We start from the raw sequence: 15,000 nt of genomic DNA on the forward strand, positions 1-15,000 counted from the left end.
TTCCGCCTTCATCAGAGTGTCACAGATGTGATGGTGACGCGTCTTTATCAGCTGATGGATCAACATGTCAGGTGAATAACCTAAAACAATTTGTTTGATATAAAAGAAACCAGTGAAGTGATTAAATAAGGAAAAACAAAATGAACTTAGTACAATTACTTCATGGAAGTGTTGTGTTGGGTTCTTTTACAAGTCAAGCCTGCTGCTTTGAGTTCACAGGGAGCCATGCTCACTGTACATAGTCTGCTCTCTAGCGGTAAAAAATTTAACTACAATGCTGTGGATGTCACCACATAATATAGCTTTCAAACTCGTGTTATAGTTTCAATGTCGGAGTTTAAATTAGGCTTGCTGTTTCCGGATGCCATTCGTGATGGGTGTTGTAAAAAATAGCTTCTTAAACGATTGAAGTGCACATAAGAAAAAGAAAAAGCTTACAGCACCTGGTATTCCCAGGCGGTCTCCCATTCAAGTACTAACCAGGCCCGACCCTGCTTAGCTTCCGAGATCGGACGAGATCGGGCGTTCTCAGGGTAGTATGGCCGTAAGCCATGAGGTGACCCAACATTTTGCATTTTATAGACACAATCGCCCCTGAAACTAGCGAGCGAGCCAATGAAGCCTTCAAAACTGCTTCGGCACATGGAGACCAAGCATCCTGCATTAAAAGACAAACCTTAACCACTTCGGGTTTCATTGTCTCCGATTACGCCTGGATGGGACCGGCTCGTTTCTGAGAAACAAGCTCGGTGCTCCCAATAATTCAACGTAATGGTGACTTTTATTTTTATGTGGTTTATATTTGTTTTTATGCCAGTCGTATCATTTTATTTAATCGTATTTACCGTATTTGCCGGTGTACAGGTCGACTCGGTGTATAAGTCGACCCCCTAAAATTCGACGGAAATTTACGATTTTATGATATATCCTTTGTATAAGTCGAGCTCAATTGTTGCATTATATTAAACTTCAAAATTCAATATGCGAAATTTATTGACGAAATGTGTTCAAATTCTGGGAGGCCGTGCGCATGCTGCTGTTTATAAGCACCGCGGAGGAGATCGCGGCCGGCGAGCTCGCGCACGCCGCCCGGCACCAACGGGAGGCCGGAAATAGCTCCAAGCCGAGCGGATCGGCACTTTATAAGCACCGCGGAGGAGATCGCGGCGCCTCATTGGACTTCCAGCACCCGGCGAGCTCGCGCACCCGCCCGGCACATCCGGGAGGCCGTGCGCACGAGCCAAGTGGCCGAAAATAGCCCCCGCCGAGCGGATCGGCTGTTTATAAGCACCGCGGAGGTGGTCGCGGCGCCTCATTCGACTTCCAGCGGCCGGCGAGCTCGCGCACCCGCCCGGCACATCCGGGAGGCCGTGCGCACGAGCCAAGTGGCCGAAAATAGCCCCCGCCGAGCGGATCGGCTGTTTATAAGCACCGCGGAGGTGGTCGGGCGCCTCATTCGACTTCCAGCGGCCGGCGAGCTCGCGCACCCGCCCGGCACATCCGGGAGGCCGTGCGCACGAGCCAAGTGGCCGAAAATAGCCCCTGCCGAGCGGATCGGCTGTTTATAAGCACCGCGGAGGTGGTCGCGGCGCCTCATTCGACTTCCAGCGGCCGGCGAGCTCGCGCACCCGCCCGGCACATCCGGGAGGCCGTGCGCACGAGCCAAGTGGCCGAAAATAGCCCCCGCCGAGCGGATCGGTTGTTTATAAGCACCGCGGAGGTAGTCGCGGCGCCTCATTCGACTTCCAGCGGCCGGCGAGCTCGCGCACCCGCCCGGCACATCCGAGAGGCCGTGCGCACGAGCCAAGTGGCCGAAAATAGCCCCCGCCGAGCGGATCGGCTGTTTATAAGCACCGCGGAGGTGGTCGCGGCGCCTCATTCGACTTCCAACGGCCGGCGAGCTCGCGCACCCGCCCGGCACATCCGGGAGGCCGTGCGCACGAGCCAAGTGGCCGAAAATAGCCCCCGCCGAGCGGATCGGCTGTTTATAAGCACCGCGGAGGTGGTCGCGGCGCCTCATTCGACTTCCAGCGGCCGGCGAGCTCGCGCACCCGCCCGGCACATCCGGGAGGCCGTGCGCACGAGCCAAGTGGCCGAAAATAGCCCCCGCCGAGCGGATCGGCTGTTTATAAGCACCGCGGAGGTGGTCGCGGCGCCTCATTCGACTTCCAGCGGCCGGCGAGCTCGCGCACCCGCCCGGCACATCCGGGAGGCCGTGCGCACGAGTCAAGTGGCCGAAAATAGCCCCCGCCGAGCGGATCGGCTGTTTATAAGCACCGCGGAGGTGGTCGCGGCGCCTCATTCGACTTCCAGCGGCCGGCGAGCTCGCGCACCCGCCCGGCACATCCGGGAGGCCGTGCGCACGAGCCAAGTGGCCGAAAATAGCCCCCGCCGAGCGGATCGGCTGTTTATAAGCACCGCGGAGGTGGTCGCGGCGCCTCATTCGACTTCCGGCGGGCGGCGAGCTCGCGCACCCGCCCGGCACATCCGGGAGGCCGTGCGCACGAGCCAAGTGGCCGAAAATAGCCCCCGCCGAGCGGATCGGCTGTTTATAAGCACCGCGGAGGTGGTCGCGGCGCCTCATTCGACTTCAAGCGGCCGGCGAGCTCGCGCACCCGCCCGGCACATCCGGGAGGCCGTGCGCACGAGCCAAGTGGCCGAAAATAGCCCCCGCCGAGCGGATCGGCTGTTTATAAGCACCGCGGAGGTGGTCGCGGCGCCTCATTCGACTTCCAGCGGCCGGCGAGCTCGCGCACCCGCCCGGCACATCCGGGAGGCCGTGCGCACGAGCCAAGTGGCCGAAAATAGCCCCCGCCGAGCGGATCGGCTGTTTATAAGCACCGCGGAGGTGGTCGGGCGCCTCATTCGACTTCCAGCGGCCGGCGAGCTCGCGCACCCGCCCGGCACATCCGGGAGGCCGTGCGCACGAGCCAAGTGGCCGAAAATAGCCCCCGCCGAGCGGATCGGCTGTTTATAAGCACCGCGGAGGTGGTCGCGGCGCCTCATTCGACTTCCGGCGGGCGGCGAGCTCGCGCACCCGCCCGGCACATCCGGGAGGCCGTGCGCACGAGCCAAGTGGCCGAAAATAGCCCCCGCCGAGCGGATCGGCTGTTTATAAGCACCGCGGAGGTGGTCGCGGCGCCTCATTCGACTTCAAGCGGCCGGCGAGCTCGCGCACCCGCCCGGCACATCCGGGAGGCCGTGCGCACGAGCCAAGTGGCCGAAAATAGCCCCCGCCGAGCGGATCGGCTGTTTATAAGCACCGCGGAGGTGGTCGCGGCGCCTCATTCGACTTCCAGCGGCCGGCGAGCTCGCGCACCCGCCCGGCACATCCGGGAGGCCGTGCGCACGAGCCAAGTGGCCGAAAATAGCCCCCGCCGAGCGGATCGGCTGTTTATAAGCACCGCGGAGGTGGTCGGGCGCCTCATTCGACTTCCAGCGGCCGGCGAGCTCGCGCACCCGCCCGGCACATCCGGGAGGCCGTGCGCACGAGCCAAGTGGCCGAAAATAGCCCCCGCCGAGCGGATCGGCTGTTTATAAGCACCGCGGAGGTGGTCGCGGCGCCTCATTCGACTTCCAGCGGCCGGCGAGCTCGCGCACCCGCCCGGCACATCCGGGAGGCCGTGCGCACGAGCCAAGTGGCCGAAAATAGCCCCCGCCGAGCGGATCGGCTGTTTATAAGCACCGCGGAGGTGGTCGCGGCGCCTCATTCGACTTCCAGCGGCCGGCGAGCTCGCGCACCCGCCCGGCACATCCGGGAGGCCGTGCGCACGAGCCAAGTGGCCGAAAATAGCCCCCGCCGAGCGGATCGGCTGTTTATAAGCACCGCGGAGGTGGTCGCGGCGCCTCATTCGACTTCCAGCGGCCGGCGAGCTCGCGCACCCGCCCGGCATATCCGGGAGGCCGTGCGCACGAGCCAAGTGGCCGAAAATAGCCCCCGCCGAGCGGATCGGCTGTTTATAAGCACCGAGGAGGTGGTCGCGGCGCCTCATTCGACTTCCAGCGGCCGGCGAGCCCGCGCACCCGCCCGGCACATCCGGGAGGCCGTGCGCACGAGCCAAGTGGCCGAAAATAGCCCCCGCCGAGCGGATCGGCTGTTTATAAGCACCGCGGAGGTGGTCGCGGCGCCTCATTCGACTTCCAGCGGCCGGCGAGCTCGCGCACCCGCCCGGCACATCCGGGAGGCCGTGCGCACAAGCCAAGTGGCCGAAAATAGCCCCCGCCGAGCGGATCGGCTGTTTATAAGCACCGCGGAGGTGGTCGCGGCGCCTCATTCGACTTCCAGCGGCCGGCGAGCTCGCGCACCCGCCCGGCACATCCGGGAGGCCGTGCGCACGAGCCAAGTGGCCGAAAATAGCCCCCGCCGAGCGGATCGGCTGTTTATAAGCACCGCGGAGGTGGTCGCGGCGCCTCATTCGACTTCCAGCGGCCGGCGAGCTCGCGCACCCGCCCGGCACATCCGGGAGGCCGTGCGCACGAGCCAAGTGGCCGAAAATAGCCCCCGCCGAGCGGATCGGCTGTTTATAAGCACCGCGGAGGTGGTCGCGGCGCCTCATTCGACTTCCAGCGGCCGGCGAGCTCGCGCACCCGCCCGGCACATCCGGGAGGCCGTGCGCACAAGCCAAGTGGCCGAAAATAGCCCCCGCCGAGCGGATCGGCTGTTTATAAGCACCGCGGAGGTGGTCGCGGCGCCTCATTCGACTTCCAGCGGCCGGCGAGCTCGCGCACCCGCCCGGCACATCCGGGAGGCCGTGCGCACGAGCCAAGTGGCCGAAAATAGCCCCCGCCGAGCGGATCGGCTGTTTATAAGCACCGCGGAGGTGGTCGCGGCGCCTCATTCGACTTCCAGCGGCCGGCGAGCTCGCGCACCCGCCCGGCACATCCGGGAGGCTGTGCGCACGAGCCAAGTGGCCGAAAATAGCCCCCGCCGAGCGGATCGGCTGTTTATAAGCACCGCGGAGGTGGTCGCGGCGCCTCATTCGACTTCCAGCGGCCGGCGAGCTCGCACACCCGCCCGGCACATCCGGGAGGCCGTGCGCACGAGCCAAGTGGCCGAAAATAGCCCCCGCCGAGCGGATCGGCTGTTTATAAGCACCGCGGAGGTGGTCGCGGCGCCTCATTCGACTTCCAGCGGCCGGCGAGATCGCGCACCCGCCCGGCACATCCGGGAGGCCGTGCGCACGAGCCAAGTGGCCGAAAATAGCCCCCGCCGAGCGGATCGGCTGTTTATAAGCACCGCGGAGGTGGTCGCGGCGCCTCATTCGACTTCCAGCGGCCGGCGAGCTCGCGCACCCGCCCGGCACATCCGGGAGGCCGTGCGCACGAGCCAAGTGGCCGAAAATAGCCCCCGCCGAGCGGATCGGCTGTTTATAAGCACCGCGGAGGTGGTCGCGGCGCCTCATTCGACTTCCGGCGAGCTCGCGCACCCGCCCGGCACATCCGGGAGGCCGTGCGCACGAGCCAAGTGGCCGAAAATAGCCCCCGCCGAGCGGATCGGCTGTTTATAAGCACCGCGGAGGTGGTCGCGGCGCCTCATTCGACTTCCAGCGGCCGGCGAGCTCGCGCACCCGCCCGGCACATCCGGGAGGCCGTGCGCACGAGCCAAGTGGCCGAAAATAGCCCCCGCCGAGCGGATCGGCTGTTTATAAGCACCGCGGAGGTGGTCGCGGCGCCTCATTCGACTTACAGCGGTCGGCGAGCTCGCGCACCCGCCCGGCACATCCGGGAGGCCGTGCGCACGAGCCAAGTGGCCGAAAATAGCCCCCGCCGAGCGGATCGGCTGTTTATAAGCACCGCGGAGGTGGTCGCGGCGCCTCATTCGACTTCCAGCGGCCGGCGAGCTCGCGCACCCGCCCGGCACATCCGGGAGGCCGTGCGCACGAGCCAAGTGGCCGAAAATAGCCCCCGCTGAGCGGATCGGCTGTTTATAAGCACCGCGGAGGTGGTCGCGGCGCCTCATTCGACTTCCAGCGGCCGGCGAGCTCGCGCACCCGCCCGGCACATCCGGGAGGCCGTGCGCACGAGCCAAGTGGCCGAAAATAGCCCCCGCCGAGCGGATCGGCTGTTTATAAGCACCGCGGAGGTGGTCGCGGCGCCTCATTCGACTTCCAGCGGCCGGCGAGCTCGCGCACCCGCCCGGCACATCCGGGAGGCCGTGCGCACGAGCCAAGTGGCCGAAAATAGCCCCCGCCGAGCGGATCGGCGGTTTATAAGCACCGCGGAGGTGGTCGCGGCGCCTCATTCGACTTCCAGCGGCCGGCGAGATCGCGCACCCGCCCGGCACATCCGGGAGGCCGTGCGCACGAGCCAAGTGGCCGAAAATAGCCCCCGCCGAGCGGATCGGCTGTTTATAAGCACCGCGGAGGTGGTCGCGGCGCCTCATTCGACTTCCAGCGGCCGGCGAGCTCGCGCACCCGCCCGGCACATCCGGGAGGCCGTGCGCACGAGCCAAGTGGCCGAAAATAGCCCCCGCCGAGCGGATCGGCTGTTTATAAGCACCGCGGAGGTGGTCGCGGCGCCTCATTCGACTTCCGGCGAGCTCGCGCACCCGCCCGGCACATCCGGGAGGCCGTGCGCACGAGCCAAGTGGCCGAAAATAGCCCCCGCCGAGCGGATCGGCTGTTTATAAGCACCGCGGAGGTGGTCGCGGCGCCTCATTCGACTTACAGCGGCCGGCGAGCTCGCGCACCCGCCCGGCACATCCGGGAGGCCGTGCGCACGAGCCAAGTGGCCGAAAATAGCCCCCGCCGAGCGGATCGGCTGTTTATAAGCACCGCGGAGGTGGTCGCGGCGCCTCATTCGACTTACAGCGGTCGGCGAGCTCGCGCACCCGCCCGGCACATCCGGGAGGCCGTGCGCACGAGCCAAGTGGCCGAAAATAGCCCCCGCCGAGCGGATCGGCTGTTTATAAGCACCGCGGAGGTGGTCGCGGCGCCTCATTCGACTTCCAGCGGCCGGCGAGCTCGCGCACCCGCCCGGCACATCCGGGAGGCCGTGCGCACGAGCCAAGTGGCCGAAAATAGCCCCCGCCGAGCGGATCGGCTGTTTATAAGCACCGCGGAGGTGGTCGCGGCGCCTCATTCGACTTCCAGCGGCCGGCGAGCTCGCGCACCCGCCCGGCACATCCGGGAGGCCGTGCGCACGAGCCAAGTGGCCGAAAATAGCCCCCGCCGAGCGGATCGGCTGTTTATAAGCACCGCGGAGGTGGTCGCGGCGCCTCATTCGACTTCCAGCGGCCGGCGAGCTCGCGCACCCGCCCGGCACATCCGGGAGGCCGTGCGCACGAGCCAAGTGGCCGAAAATAGCCCCCGCCGAGCGGATCGGCGGTTTATAAGCACCGCGGAGGTGGTCGCGGCGCCTCATTCGACTTCCAGCGGGCCGCCCACTCGCGCACGCCGCCCGGTTCAAATTTTCTAAGTGCAACGCACAATGAGATGCATGAGAAACGGCCTTGGTTACCATCACATTTGAAGCGATGAATACGAAGTTAAATTTTATGACTCGGTGTATAAGTCGAGGTCGATTTTTTTCGGTCGATTTTGGATCGAAAAAGGTCGACCAATACACCGGCAAATACAGTATATATACTTATTATAAATGTAGTATTTATTTATATTGATTTATTGTTTATTTATATATATAAAGGCAGGTCCGCAAAAATATTTCTGACGCGTAGCCGGTCCGTGGCGCAAGAAAGGTTGGGGACCACTAGTCTAAAAGAATCTGGCCGTAACTGGAATAGGGTTCTACGCGAATGCCCAACGGAAAAGTGAAGTGCACAAAACCTGCATTTGGCTGTATCAAAATAAATGTCATGAAAAAGGTAAAAACACTACATGGAAGCGCAATGTGTTGTGCTGGGTTCTTTTACAAGTAAAGACTGCTGCTTTGAGTTCACAGGGAGCCATGCTCTTTATTCACTGTACATAGAGGTTTTGAACTCGTGTTGTAGTTTCAGTGTCGGAGTTCAAACTAGGCTTGCAGTTTCCGAATGCCATTCGTGATGGGTGTTGTAAAAAGGTCTTGGCTTAAACGATTGAAGTGCACATAAGAAAAAAAAAAAAAAAAAAAGAGCTTGAAGTGCACATAAGAAAAAGAAAAAGCTTACAGCACCTGGTATTCCCAGGCAGTCTCCCATCCAAGTACTAACCAGGCCCGACCCTGCTTAGCTTCCGAGATAAGACGAGATCAGGCGTACTCAGGGTAGTATGGCCGTAAGCCGTGAGGTGACCCAACATTTTGCATTTTATAGACACAATCGCCCCTGAAACTAGCGAGCAAGCCAATGAAGCCTTCAAAACTGCTTCGGCACATGGAGACCAAGCATCCTGCATTAAAAGACAAACCTTAACCACTTCGGGTTTCATTGTCTCCGATTACGCCTGGATGGGACCGGCTCGTTTCTGAGAAACAAGCTCGGTGCTCCCAATAATTCAACGTAATGGTGACTTTTATTTTTATGTGGTTTATATTTGTTTTTATGCCAGTCGTATCATTTTATTTAATCCTATTTATATATATGTATTATAAATGTAGTATTTATTTATATAGATTTATTGTTTATTTATATATATAAACGCAGGTCCGCAAAAATATTTCTGACGCGTAGCCGGTCCGTGGCGCAAGAAAGTTTGGGGACCACTAGTCTAAAAGAATCTGGCCGTAACTGGAATAGGGTTCTACGCGAATGCCCAACGGAAAAGTGAAGTGCACAAAACCTGCATTTGGCTGTATCAAAATAAATGTCATGAAAAAGGTAAAAACACTACATGGAAGCGCAATGTGTTGTGCTGGGTTCTTTTACAAGTAAAGACTGCTGCTTTGAGTTCACAGGGAGCCATGCTCTTTATTCACTGTACATAGTCTGTCCTCTAGCGGTAAAAACGTGAACTGCAATGCTATGGCTGTCGCCACACAATGTAGGTTTTAAACTCGTGTTGTAGTTTCAGTGTCGGAGTTCAAACTAGGCTTGCAGTTTCCGAATGCCATTCGTGATGGGTGCTGTAAAAAGTTCTTGGCTTAAACGATTGAAGTGCACATAAGAAAAAAAAAAAAAAAAAAGAAAGCTTACGGTAACTGGTATTCCCAGGCGGTCTCCCATCCAAGTACTAACCAGGCCCGACCCTGCTTAGCCTCCGAGGTCGGACGAGAGCGGGCGCTCTCAGGGTAGTATTGCCGTAAGCCGTGAGACCGCTCAGAATTTTTCATTTTATAGACACAATCGCCCCTGAAACCATGCCAAGCAGCGGCGGGACTTGATGGCTGTGGTAAAAGTTTCCTTTCACAATTGACGTGGGAAAAAAAAAAAAAAAAAAGGCTTTCAGCACCTGGTATTCCCGGACGGTCACCCTTCCCTTTTGTTTTTTTTTTTTGTTTTTTTTACAACCAGGGCCGAAACAGGCTTTCTTCCAAGGCTTTTGGTGTTTTCTGGAAACATGGCTATCATGAAAAGTTATTGACAGCTTTTTATGCGGTAGCACGAATTTGCCGTTGCGACCTGCATTTTGCTGAATCAAAATAAATGCCTTGAAAAGTTTAAAAACACTTCATGGAAGTCACTTCACTGGTTTCTTTTATATCAAACAAATTGTTTTAGGTTATTCACCTGACATGTTTCGGCGGTTTCTTCCGCCTTCATCAGAGTGTCACAGATGTGATGGTGACGCGTCTTTATCAGCTGATGGATCAACATGTCAGGTGAATAACCTAAAACAATTTGTTTGATATAAAAGAAACCAGTGAAGTGATTAAATAAGGAAAAACAAAATGAACTTAGTACAATTACTTCATGGAAGTGTTGTGTTGGGTTCTTTTACAAGTCAAGCCTGCTGCTTTGAGTTCACAGGGAGCCATGCTCACTGTACATAGTCTGCTCTCTAGCGGTAAAAAATTTAACTACAATGCTGTGGATGTCACCACATAATATAGCTTTCAAACTCGTGTTATAGTTTCAATGTCGGAGTTTAAATTAGGCTTGCTGTTTCCGGATGCCATTCGTGATGGGTGTTGTAAAAAATAGCTTCTTAAACGATTGAAGTGCACATAAGAAAAAGAAAAAGCTTACAGCACCTGGTATTCCCAGGCGGTCTCCCATCCAAGTACTAACCAGGCCCGACCCTGCTTAGCTTCCGAGATCGGACGAGATCGGGCGTTCTCAGGGTAGTATGGCCGTAAGCCGTGAGGTGACCCAACATTTTGCATTTTATAGACACAATCGCCCCTGAAACTAGCGAGCGAGCCAATGAAGCCTTCAAAACTGCTTCGGCACATGGAGACCAAGCATCCTGCATTAAAAGACAAACCTTAACCACTTCGGGTTTCATTGTCTCCGATTACGCCTGGATGGGACCGGCTCGTTTCTGAGAAACAAGCTCGGTGCTCCCAATAATTCAACGTAATGGTGACTTTTATTTTTATGTGGTTTATATTTGTTTTTATGCCAGTCGTATCATTTTATTTAATCGTATTTACCGTATTTGCCGGTGTACAGGTCGACTCGGTGTATAAGTCGACCCCCTAAAATTCGACGGAAATTTACGATTTTATGATATATCCTTTGTATAAGTCGAGCTCAATTGTTGCATTATATTAAACTTCAAAATTCAATATGCGAAATTTATTGACGAAATGTGTTCAAATTCTGGGAGGCCGTGCGCATGCTGCTGTTTATAAGCACCGCGGAGGAGATCGCGGCCGGCGAGCTCGCGCACGCCGCCCGGCACCAACGGGAGGCCGGAAATAGCTCCAAGCCGAGCGGATCGGCACTTTATAAGCACCGCGGAGGAGATCGCGGCGCCTCATTGGACTTCCAGCGGCCGGCGAGCTCGCGCACCCGCCTGGCACATCCGGGAGGCCGTGCGCACGAGCCAAGTGGCCGAAAATAGCCCCCGCCGAGCGGATCGGCTGTTTATAAGCACCGCGGAGGTGGTCGCGGCGCCTCATTCGACTTCCAGCGGCCGGCGAGCTCGCGCACCCGCCCGGCACATCCGGGAGGCCGTGCGCACGAGCCAAGTGGCCGAAAATAGCCCCCGCCGAGCGGATCGGCTGTTTATAAGCACCGCGGAGGTGGTCGGGCGCCTCATTCGACTTCCAGCGGCCGGCGAGCTCGCGCACCCGCCCGGCACATCCGGGAGGCCGTGCGCACGAGCCAAGTGGCCGAAAATAGCCCCTGCCGAGCGGATCGGCTGTTTATAAGCACCGCGGAGGTGGTCGCGGCGCCTCATTCGACTTCCAGCGGCCGGCGAGCTCGCGCACCCGCCCGGCACATCCGGGAGGCCGTGCGCACGAGCCAAGTGGCCGAAAATAGCCCCCGCCGAGCGGATCGGTTGTTTATAAGCACCGCGGAGGTAGTCGCGGCGCCTCATTCGACTTCCAGCGGCCGGCGAGCTCGCGCACCCGCCCGGCACATCCGAGAGGCCGTGCGCACGAGCCAAGTGGCCGAAAATAGCCCCCGCCGAGCGGATCGGCTGTTTATAAGCACCGCGGAGGTGGTCGCGGCGCCTCATTCGACTTCCAACGGCCGGCGAGCTCGCGCACCCGCCCGGCACATCCGGGAGGCCGTGCGCACGAGCCAAGTGGCCGAAAATAGCCCCCGCCGAGCGGATCGGCTGTTTATAAGCACCGCGGAGGTGGTCGCGGCGCCTCATTCGACTTCCAGCGGCCGGCGAGCTCGCGCACCCGCCCGGCACATCCGGGAGGCCGTGCGCACGAGCCAAGTGGCCGAAAATAGCCCCCGCCGAGCGGATCGGCTGTTTATAAGCACCGCGGAGGTGGTCGCGGCGCCTCATTCGACTTCCAGCGGCCGGCGAGCTCGCGCACCCGCCCTTCACATCCGGGAGGCCGTGCGCACGAGTCAAGTGGCCGAAAATAGCCCCCGCCGAGCGGATCGGCTGTTTATAAGCACCGCGGAGGTGGTCGCGGCGCCTCATTCGACTTCCAGCGGCCGGCGAGCTCGCGCACCCGCCCGGCACATCCGGGAGGCCGTGCGCACGAGCCAAGTGGCCGAAAATAGCCCCCGCCGAGCGGATCGGCTGTTTATAAGCACCGCGGAGGTGGTCGCGGCGCCTCATTCGACTTCCGGCGGGCGGCGAGCTCGCGCACCCGCCCGGCACATCCGGGAGGCCGTGCGCACGAGCCAAGTGGCCGAAAATAGCCCCCGCCGAGCGGATCGGCTGTTTATAAGCACCGCGGAGGTGGTCGCGGCGCCTCATTCGACTTCAAGCGGCCGGCGAGCTCGCGCACCCGCCCGGCACATCCGGGAGGCCGTGCGCACGAGCCAAGTGGCCGAAAATAGCCCCCGCCGAGCGGATCGGCTGTTTATAAGCACCGCGGAGGTGGTCGCGGCGCCTCATTCGACTTCCAGCGGCCGGCGAGCTCGCGCACCCGCCCGGCACATCCGGGAGGCCGTGCGCACGAGCCAAGTGGCCGAAAATAGCCCCCGCCGAGCGGATCGGCTGTTTATAAGCACCGCGGAGGTGGTCGCGGCGCCTCATTCGACTTCCGGCGAGCTCGCGAGCTCGCGCACCCGCCCGGCACATCCGGGAGGCCGTGCGCACGAGCCAAGTGGCCGAAAATAGCCCCCGCCGAGCGGATCGGCTGTTTATAAGCACCGCGGAGGTGGTCGCGGCGCCTCATTCGACTTCCAGCGGCCGGCGAGATCGCGCACCCGCCCGGCACATCCGGGAGGCCGTGCGCACGAGCCAAGTGGCCGAAAATAGCCCCCGCCGAGCGGATCGGCTGTTTATAAGCACCGCGGAGGTGGTCGCGGCGCCTCATTCGACTTCCAGCGGCCGGCGAGCTCGCGCACCCGCCCGGCACATCCGGGAGGCCGTGCGCACGAGCCAAGTGGCCGAAAATAGCCCCCGCCGAGCGGATCGGCTGTTTATAAGCACCGCGGAGGTGGTCGCGGCGCCTCATTCGACTTCCGGCGAGCTCGCACACCCGCCCGGCACATCCGGGAGGCCGTGCGCACGAGCCAAGTGGCCGAAAATAGCCCCCGCCGAGCGGATCGGCTGTTTATAAGCACCGCGGAGGTGGTCGCGGCGCCTCATTCGACTTCCAGCGGCCGGCGAGCTCGCGCACCCGCCCGGCACATCCGGGAGGCCGTGCGCACGAGCCAAGTGGCCGAAAATAGCCCCCGCCGAGCGGATCGGCTGTTTATAAGCACCGCGGAGGTGGTCGCGGCGCCTCATTCGACTTACAGCGGTCGGCGAGCTCGCGCACCCGCCCGGCACATCCGGGAGGCCGTGCGCACGAGCCAAGTGGCCGAAAATAGCCCCCGCCGAGCGGATCGGCTGTTTATAAGCACCGCGGAGGTGGTCGCGGCGCCTCATTCGACTTCCAGCGGCCGGCGAGCTCGCGCACCCGCCCGGCACATCCGGGAGGCCGTGCGCACGAGCCAAGTGGCCGAAAATAGCCCCCGCCGAGCGGATCGGCTGTTTATAAGCACCGCGGAGGTGGTCGCGGCGCCTCATTCGACTTCCAGCGGCCGGCGAGCTCGCGCACCCGCCCGGCACATCCGGGAGGCCGTGCGCACGAGCCAAGTGGCCGAAAATAGCCCCCGCCGAGCGGATCGGCTGTTTATAAGCACCGCGGAGGTGGTCGCGGCGCCTCATTCGACTTCCAGCGGCCGGCGAGCTCGCGCACCCGCCCGGCACATCCGGGAGGCCGTGCGCACGAGCCAAGTGGCCGAAAATAGCCCCCGCCGAGCGGATCGGCGGTTTATAAGCACCGCGGAGGTGGTCGCGGCGCCTCATTCGACTTCCAGCGGCCGGCGAGATCGCGCACCCGCCCGGCACATCCGGGAGGCCGTGCGCACGAGCCAAGTGGCCGAAAATAGCCCCCGCCGAGCGGATCGGCTGTTTATAAGCACCGCGGAGGTGGTCGCGGCGCCTCATTCGACTTCCAGCGGCCGGCGAGCTCGCGCACCCGCCCGGCACATCCGGGAGGCCGTGCGCACGAGCCAAGTGGCCGAAAATAGCCCCCGCCGAGCGGATCGGCTGTTTATAAGCACCGCGGAGGTGGTCGCGGCGCCTCATTCGACTTCCGGCGAGCTCGCGCACCCGCCCGGCACATCCGGGAGGCCGTGCGCACGAGCCAAGTGGCCGAAAATAGCCCCCGCCGAGCGGATCGGCTGTTTATAAGCACCGCGGAGGTGGTCGCGGCGCCTCATTCGACTTCCAGCGGCCGGCGAGCTCGCGCACCCGCCCGGCACATCCGGGAGGCCGTGCGCACGAGCCAAGTGGCCGAAAATAGCCCCCGCCGAGCGGATCGGCTGTTTATAAGCACCGCGGAGGTGGTCGCGGCGCCTCATTCGACTTACAGCGGTCGGCGAGCTCGCGCACCCGCCCGGCACATCCGGGAGGCCGTGCGCACGAGCCAAGTGGCCGAAAATAGCCCCCGCCGAGCGGATCGGCTGTTTATAAGCACCGCGGAGGTGGTCGCGGCGCCTCATTCGACTTCCAGCGGCCGGCGAGCTCGCGCACCCGCCCGGCACATCCGGGAGGCCGTGCGCACGAGCCAAGTGGCCGAAAATAGCCCCCGCCGAGCGGATCGGCTGTTTATAAGCACCGCGGAGGTGGTCGCGGCGCCTCATTCGACTTCCAGCGGCCGGCGAGCTCGCGCACCCGCCCGGCACATCCGGGAGGCCGTGCGCACGAGCCAAGTGGCCGAAAATAGCCCCCGCCGAGCGGATCGGCTGTTTATAAGCACCGCGGAGGTGGTCGCGGCGCCTCATTCGACTTCCAGCGGCCGGCGAGCTCGCGCACCCGCCCGGCACATCCGGGAGGCCGTGCGCACGAGCCAAGTGGCCGAAAATAGCCCCCGCCGAGCGGATCGGCGGTTTATAAGCACCGCGGAGGTGGTCGCGGCGCCTCATTCGACTTCCAGCGGGCCGCGCACTCGCGCACGCCGCCCGGTTCAAATTTTCTAAGTGCAACGCACAATGAGATGCATGAGAAACGGCCTTGGTTACCATCACATTTGAAGCGATGAATACGAAGT

General features: G+C 61.5%; 3 non-coding genes and 1 pseudogene across 3 annotated transcripts; all 4 read right to left on the reverse strand.

Moving 5' to 3' along the window:
* Positions 1-431: 431 nt before the first annotated feature.
* Positions 432-550, reverse strand: LOC125992955 (5S ribosomal RNA). Its single transcript, XR_007489890.1, has one exon. It is a non-coding gene; the product is annotated as a 5S ribosomal RNA (ribosomal RNA).
* A 7,550-nt stretch (positions 551-8,100) lies between these two features.
* On the reverse strand, positions 8,101-8,219 carry LOC125992839 (5S ribosomal RNA). The gene has a single exon (XR_007489836.1). It is a non-coding gene; the product is annotated as a 5S ribosomal RNA (ribosomal RNA).
* An 844-nt stretch (positions 8,220-9,063) lies between these two features.
* Positions 9,064-9,182, reverse strand: LOC125992878 (5S ribosomal RNA; annotated as a pseudogene).
* An 874-nt stretch (positions 9,183-10,056) lies between these two features.
* LOC125992875 (5S ribosomal RNA) lies at positions 10,057-10,175 on the reverse strand. The gene has a single exon (XR_007489851.1). It is a non-coding gene; the product is annotated as a 5S ribosomal RNA (ribosomal RNA).
* Between the last annotated feature and the right edge of the window lie 4,825 nt (positions 10,176-15,000).

The sequence above is a fragment of the Syngnathus scovelli genome, unplaced genomic scaffold (assembly GCF_024217435.2).
Source record: "Syngnathus scovelli strain Florida unplaced genomic scaffold, RoL_Ssco_1.2 HiC_scaffold_24, whole genome shotgun sequence".
NCBI classification, from domain to species: Eukaryota; Metazoa; Chordata; class Actinopteri; order Syngnathiformes; family Syngnathidae; genus Syngnathus; species Syngnathus scovelli.